Source organism: Rutidosis leptorrhynchoides, chromosome 6 (assembly GCF_046630445.1).
Source record: "Rutidosis leptorrhynchoides isolate AG116_Rl617_1_P2 chromosome 6, CSIRO_AGI_Rlap_v1, whole genome shotgun sequence".
Lineage (NCBI taxonomy): Eukaryota > Viridiplantae > Streptophyta > Magnoliopsida > Asterales > Asteraceae > Rutidosis > Rutidosis leptorrhynchoides.
In genome coordinates this window covers 316,486,608-316,493,723 of record NC_092338.1, presented here as the reverse complement: position 1 = coordinate 316,493,723, position 7,116 = coordinate 316,486,608, and the positions used below count along the sequence as shown (strand labels likewise).

Sequence of the window (7,116 nt, the reverse complement as noted above, 5' to 3'; positions counted from 1 at the left end):
CGTGTTGAATTTTAGTTTATTACCAGGTGTTAATTGTCCTTTGTCCTGGATTATTCGATATGTCCATACGGATTTGTCCATAATAGTCCATCAGTCATAATCATAAAATGCAGAAGTCTTCGTTAAATTATTCTTATTTTCGAAGTCAAATATTTAAACTAATTGGGGATTCGAATTGTAACAAGGTCTTATTACTTTGTTTAATGAATACACCAGGTTATCGACCGCGTATAAACCAAGGTTTTAATACTTTGTTAGCAATTACATCAATTACCCTTGAATGTAATCCACCCCTGTTTTAACTAGTCCATTAACTATTAATCCAATCCCGTGTCCGGTAAAATGAACAATTATTGGTATTTATAGATATCCCGCCCACCGTACCCGATTAAGCGTATGTGGTTATTTATAGATACGTCAAATTATAACCTTTATATTAAATTAACGAGGTATCGTTAAGTTAATATAAAGGCCATTAATAGCCCATAGTCTTATTTCCACAAGTATCGTTCTTTTGTCCAAACCCCAATTATGGTACAAAGCCCAATTACCCAATCTTTAATATTTTAGCCCAACATCATGATTACTTCGGCTTAAATAAGCATAATAATAACTTAGCTACGAGACATTAATTTAAAAAGGTTGAACATAACTTACAATGATTAATAATAGCGTAGCGTTACACGGACATAATTTCGACTTACACCCTTACAACATTCGCTAACATACCCTTATTATTAGAATTTAAAATTAAAATTAAAATTAAAATTATATATTATACGAGTGAGAGATAGGAAGGAAAAAAAAGATGTGTTTAAGTTCGCTCAAAACTGCGAAATTTATAGGCATGTGGCCACAAAAAGTGGCTCATGCGATCGCATGGATATTAAGCCTACAGGCCATGCGATCGCATGGAGGTAGGATACAGCTCACATTGCTTTGTTTGCTTTCTTGCCGACGGTTTTTTAATAATAATATAATATATAAATAATTTATAGAATTATTTAAATATTATATTATATTCATGTGCATAGTTGACTTGTAATTTTTAGTCCGTTGCGTCGAGCGTTGAGAGTTGACTCTGGTCCCGATTCTGGATTTTCGAACGTCCTTTCGTACAATTTAATATCTTGTATTTTGCGTTTTGCATCTTATACTTTTGTAATTTTGAGACGTTTCTCACCAATAATTTGAACCACTTTGATTGTACTCTGTACTTTTGAGCTTTTTGGTCGTTTGCATCTTCAATTCGTCGAATCTGTCTTTTGTCTTCACCTTTTATTATTTAAACGATAATTACTTGAAATTAGAACAATTGCAACTAAAAGCTTGTCTTTCTTGAGGGATAATGCTATGAAATATATGTTCATTTTTAGCATTATCAGTGGTGTATTGGTTTGGTTAGTGAATGATATTTGTTTTTGATTAGGATTATAGTAGCTTTGGTTAGATGTTCCTACCTGTTGGTAGTTTTGATTACTCACGTAGTTCACATGAGCATCCGAATTCATGGGAATATCATCTAAATCAACATGATTGCATTGAGTAATTTGAGGACAATTCTTTGTGAGATGTGGACCCTCGCATCGTTGACAACCTACTTGTATTGTAACTACTGTTTGTTGAATCTTCTTCAATTCTTTCCCAAATGTTTGAAATTGATTGTTCAAGCTTGCAGGCATCACTTGCCCATTTTCACTCTCGACTTGTGCTACAATCGTCCTTGATAAATCTCATGGTGAAGGTGCCCATTCATAAGTGTCGACCAAGATATCTTCTAGCATAATTTCGGCCGCATTTGGTGATTTGTACATAAATACCCAACCGGATGTAGAATCAAGATATCGATTCGTTAACATATTACAACCTCGATAGAATGTGTTGATATACTCCTTCTTCATCAAACCATGCTGTGGGCAAGCTCTTAGTAGCTTCTTAAATCGTACCCATGCATCATACAAACTCTCGTCACTCCGTTGTGTGAACCCATTAGTCTCCATTCTTAGCCGCTCTTCTTTTGACGGTGGAAAGAAATGATTTATAAACTCGTTTATTAATTCTTGAAAAGACCTTATAGAATCGGATGGTAAACTTTGCATCCAAGATTTTGCATCTCCTTGAAGTGTGAAGGGGAATGCCCTTAGTTTAAAAGAGTTATCGGTGACGTTTTTGGTTTTGTAAATATCACAAAGATCATTAAAGTGTTGAATATGTTCGAACGGATTTTCATCTATCAACCCATGAAAGTATGTATCCTTGATCAACGTGAAAAAGTTACCCTCGATCTTCCAATTATCCGCTTCAATTGGTGGTTTTGTAATAGCCGGTGCTATCATTGTTGGTGCAACCAATCTAGTGTTCCACATTAGCTTGTCGTTTGGTTCATTCAATAAATCTTGATTAACCGGAGGACCATTAAGATCGCCCTCTTCATTGTGAATCGGATTACCGTTTGGATCCATCTCTTCTAAACAAAATGACAAAGCTTCGAAATTCTTTCTTAATACCCTTTCTTCTCTACGATTATAAACCCCGTGCACGTGTCTTTCCGGATCGGAAAATGCTTGTGTGAATTCTTGATCCTTGCGAGACCTTGTTTTCATACACCAAAGGTACCTACCCTTCAATCACAACACAAACACAAGCGGTTTTCCAAACGAAAATAATAATATAAAATGCGAAAAGTAACTTCCGTAAGGGTGAACCCCTACGAAAGGATCGAACAATCAAAAGTTTAAATCAAATAACCAACTAAGCTAGCCGCAATCTCCGGCAGCGGCGCCAAGAAAGTGTGATGCGTGCGTGACAATGCATCTTTTGCCCTCTAAATTTATACAAGACTCAAATATTACAATTAAGCATACACAACTAACGAGCACTTAGAACCCGGTTATTATAGCACTTTAATGTAAGTATTCTTATCAAGTTCGTCCCAAGAGATTCAGTGTAAGTCGCATATTTGAAACTATCAATTGTCCTAGGGTTTGTTTGATTGGGGGGGGGGGGGGTTCGTTTGATATCAACTAACAACTAAAACTTGCACAATTAAACAAACCTAAAATTATCAATTAAACTAGTGACAAGAAACAAGTAGCGAAGTATTAAGACTTAAAACAATTAACTAAGAAGTGTTCACTTATCTAATCCTCTATATGCTTTGGCTTGACCCATTTTTCCTATAATAATATCTCATTAGTTATTGAACTAATAAATGTTTAGCATCAATACTAAACCTCAAATCAAATGATACTCCACGAATTCACATAAGCTTTATATGTTAAGATCGAGTTAAGCATGATTTGGTCATTGAGATTGAACTTAGGTTAAAATCACTTAAAACCTCCAACTATCGAAATCACTTAAGATAATTGGCATTACTATGTTGACTATAGGCCAATTGAAAACCAACCTAGATCAAGAACATAGTGCATATTAATTCACTTCTCAAAGGTGTTGAAGTGCATATTAATTCACTTCTCAAATCACTAAGAGAGCTACACAACATATGTAATAAAAGTCAAGCTTAAAACAAACTCATAGTAATGGATCTTTAGCCAACTCAACAACACATAATCTTGTAATTCATTCAAACAACAATAATCAATTGATTTGGGGCAAACACTAGTATTAGAGATTCATAGATAAGCAAACACAAGAGATTTAGCCAATCATGGATAAAATTAAACTAATGATAAGCATGGAAATGTAAATCATCGTCATCTTCAAGTTAGTACAAGTAATCAATGCTAAATATGAAAAGTAAAGTGAAGATTACAACCCAAAATCTAAAGAAGATGAAGATCTAAGCTAAACAATGATGAATCTTGAGCTAGCTTCCTTGAATCCACCCTTAAACACCAATGGATGATGAAATTAGGGTTTAGTGTGTGAAATTCAGACTTTTAGCAGCTGCTCCAAAAGATGCATATGAAAAATGACCTAATCTCATTCCTTTTATAGTGCTGAAAATTTGGGCTGAAACAACGTCATGAGCGCCACTTTTACTTCAGGAGCGGCGCTTTTGGCTTAGTGAGGAGTAGCACTTTTGACTTTGGAACGCCGCTTTTGGCTCTGAACAGGGCGTCGCTTTTGTTGGGGAACGACGCTTTTGGCTAATTAGGAGCGATGCTTTTGGCATTTAGAACGGCGATTTTGCTCACTCAAGAAAAATGGAGACAAATTGTGCATAATAGCGCCGCTTTTCATTATGGAACGACGCTTTTGGGCCTTCAGGAGTGGTGCTCCTTTATAGGAGCGGCGCTTTTTAAGCTGTTTCCTGCACTTGTCATTTTCTTAGCCAATTTTGCCATGATTTGGTCAAATTTACACCAAATCAACTCCTTAGCCCTTAATTTACCAATTAGCTCAATAACACACTAAATAGGCTCCGAGATAGTCAAAAACCAAGCAAAGTGAGGTAAATATCGCGAAATAAAATATATATAAATGGAGCGATATCAACTATGCAACCGTACAGATGGAATTGCAACCGTACGGATGCATGTGCAACTGTACAAATGTAGATCAGATCAGTAGTTGTTGTTTAATTTAGTTGTTTTCTAGCCGTTATGTTGTCCGCGTGAATTATGATAATCCGGATGTAATTTCTGAAAATGCATAAGTGTTAGGTGGACTTTTAGTGACACTTTTGCCACTGATTTACTGTACTGTGCTGTTTTGTGTTAACAGACAGAAACTAACTTGATTTGCCTTATGTTCAGGTGATAAGGATAAGGAAGCCGCTCAGTGATAGATTATCTGAGCTAGTTGCTGGTATTCGGATAGTGGGTCTATCTCCGAATAGAGTATTAAGTAGCTGACATGCTACTTGTTCAGACTCTTTATTATTATATTTATATCTTGTATGAATACCATGTGTAGTTAGATATTGACATGCTAGCTATTACGTGTGAACATTTAACGGGTAGGTACTACTCGGTTAGTTTACATTAAAAATATGCTACAATGTACTTTGACATCAACGATTTAATAATCGTTATCTATATTCTCTACTTGCGCCACAATATAAATCCTTCCATGAAAAATCAAAACTACCATATGAGCCTGATTGCATACTTTCATTTTGATGTACCCAAAAACTCTTTAGAAGACACCTCCATTCATGAAAACCAGGAAACCTTGTTTGTGCCTTTCGAAATTCACGACATCTCTACGTTAACTATTATATTCATATAACGGCTATATTCTACGCTTATGTGCTTCGATTTGTAATTTCTGAACAAAGAAACACATCGATTTGCGAACCATTATTTTGGATTTGTTAGCTTTGAGAATAATGATGAAGTAGCAAAAGCTGTTGAAGGTCTTAGAAGACATGAGTTTGATAAATAAAAGAATGGTCCGTTGGAAAAGTTCAGAAAAAGACTGCAAAAAATTTGAAGTGAAAAACGGATTGAACAAACTATGAAGGAGATTGTAAAAATATCACCAAAGCTAAACCTGTACATAAAGAAATTCGATGATCCAGCTTCTGATGAAAACCTTAGAGAATATTTTTACTCCTTTCCAGATAATAATTTATTACAAGCACGAATTTCTTTAATCATCTTTCATTATAAATATCTTCAGTATTACTAAAGATATTTTCATATTTTCCTTCATTTTAGATATTCTCAATATTTCTGAGATGCCTTCCTATCACTCGTGCCCATGATAAATTCTTTCTTCACGCTGTTCGCAAAATGATGTATAGGAAATTGTTCTAGTTTCTAAAAAGCGGAAAAAACAATTGAGTTTTTAAATTCATAGATATTCTGGAGTAATGTTGAAATGAAAGCATGAGTTAGTGCAATATAATGACACTTGATCAACGTGATTATATTACAGTAAGTCATGCGAAAGATCTAATGGATCGTGATGGTAGTAATGCTTGATCAACCTTACCTTCACCACGAACCATGTTACTTGACTTGTATTCATCATGGAACCGAACTTGACTCGAGATGGGCATTCATAAAACTATCCGTGTATCAATCTCGAAGAAATAATTACTCTTATTAAATTCTGTTATAATTCTCGTAAAGAGTGCAAATTCACATCAGATCTATTGATACAAGAATATTATTGTTTTTATATTGACTGCCATCTGCCAAATTTCGGGATAAAATTTCTTTAACGGGTAGGTACTGTCACGATCCAAAAATTTTTGACTTATTCTTAAGTCAATTCTCTATGTGATTGATTTTTTCTGCCACGATAAGCAAAACCTGTTTTGTTGAGTCTCAAATTTTATTTTATTTTATTTTATTTTATGCATATTCATTTACCATTCAACTATTCCTGACGATTCACAAACAACTGTTTATATATATATATATATATATATATATATATATATATATATATATATATATATATATATATATATATATATATATATATATATATATATATATATATATAAAAACTTGAAATACTTTAATAAAGTATTATATGAATTAGTTATTAGGATTAAATATGTAAACTAATATACGATATAATAAAACTTGTTATTAAAATGTATCTTCACTTCGTTGGTTTACTACTCCCAATGGGACCAATGAATAACGTGTCGCGTCAATAGAGATTTTGGTGGGTCGTTACAGTATGGGAGTGTGCATGCTCCAAAGCTCCTGGACCCGACAGGTTCAATTTTAATTTTATCAAATGGTTTTGGGAGGTGATCAGTAATGATATCGTTAACTGCGTTAAGGAGTTCACTCAGTATGGAAATTTCTCAAGGGGTTGCAATAGTTCATTTATTTCCCTTATTCCTAAAACTACAAACCCAGTTTGCTTTAATGATTATAGACCCATAAGCCTTATTGGATGTCTTTACAAGATAAAATCTAAGCTTCTGGTGAATCGCTTACAGAAGTTTCTTTCGAAATTGATCAGCTAGAATCAATCTGCTTTCATAAAAGGAAGACAATTATTGGATGGCATTTTGATTGCAAATGAGGTTATTAGTTCGTTTAAAATGAATAAGTGCAATCTACTTCTCTTCAAAATTGACTTTGAAAAAGCGTTTGATTGTGTTCGTTGGGATTTTCTATACGATGTTATGAGACGATGAATTTCTCGCCAACTTGGAGAAAATGGGTCCGGGGATGTCTT

General features: G+C 34.2%; 1 non-coding gene across 1 annotated transcript; it reads left to right on the top strand.

The window, feature by feature from the left end:
- Positions 1–1,902: 1,902 nt before the first annotated feature.
- Positions 1,903–2,009, top strand: LOC139856523 (small nucleolar RNA R71). Its single transcript, XR_011762000.1, has one exon. It is a non-coding gene; the product is annotated as a small nucleolar RNA R71 (small nucleolar RNA).
- Positions 2,010–7,116: the final 5,107 nt, after the last annotated feature.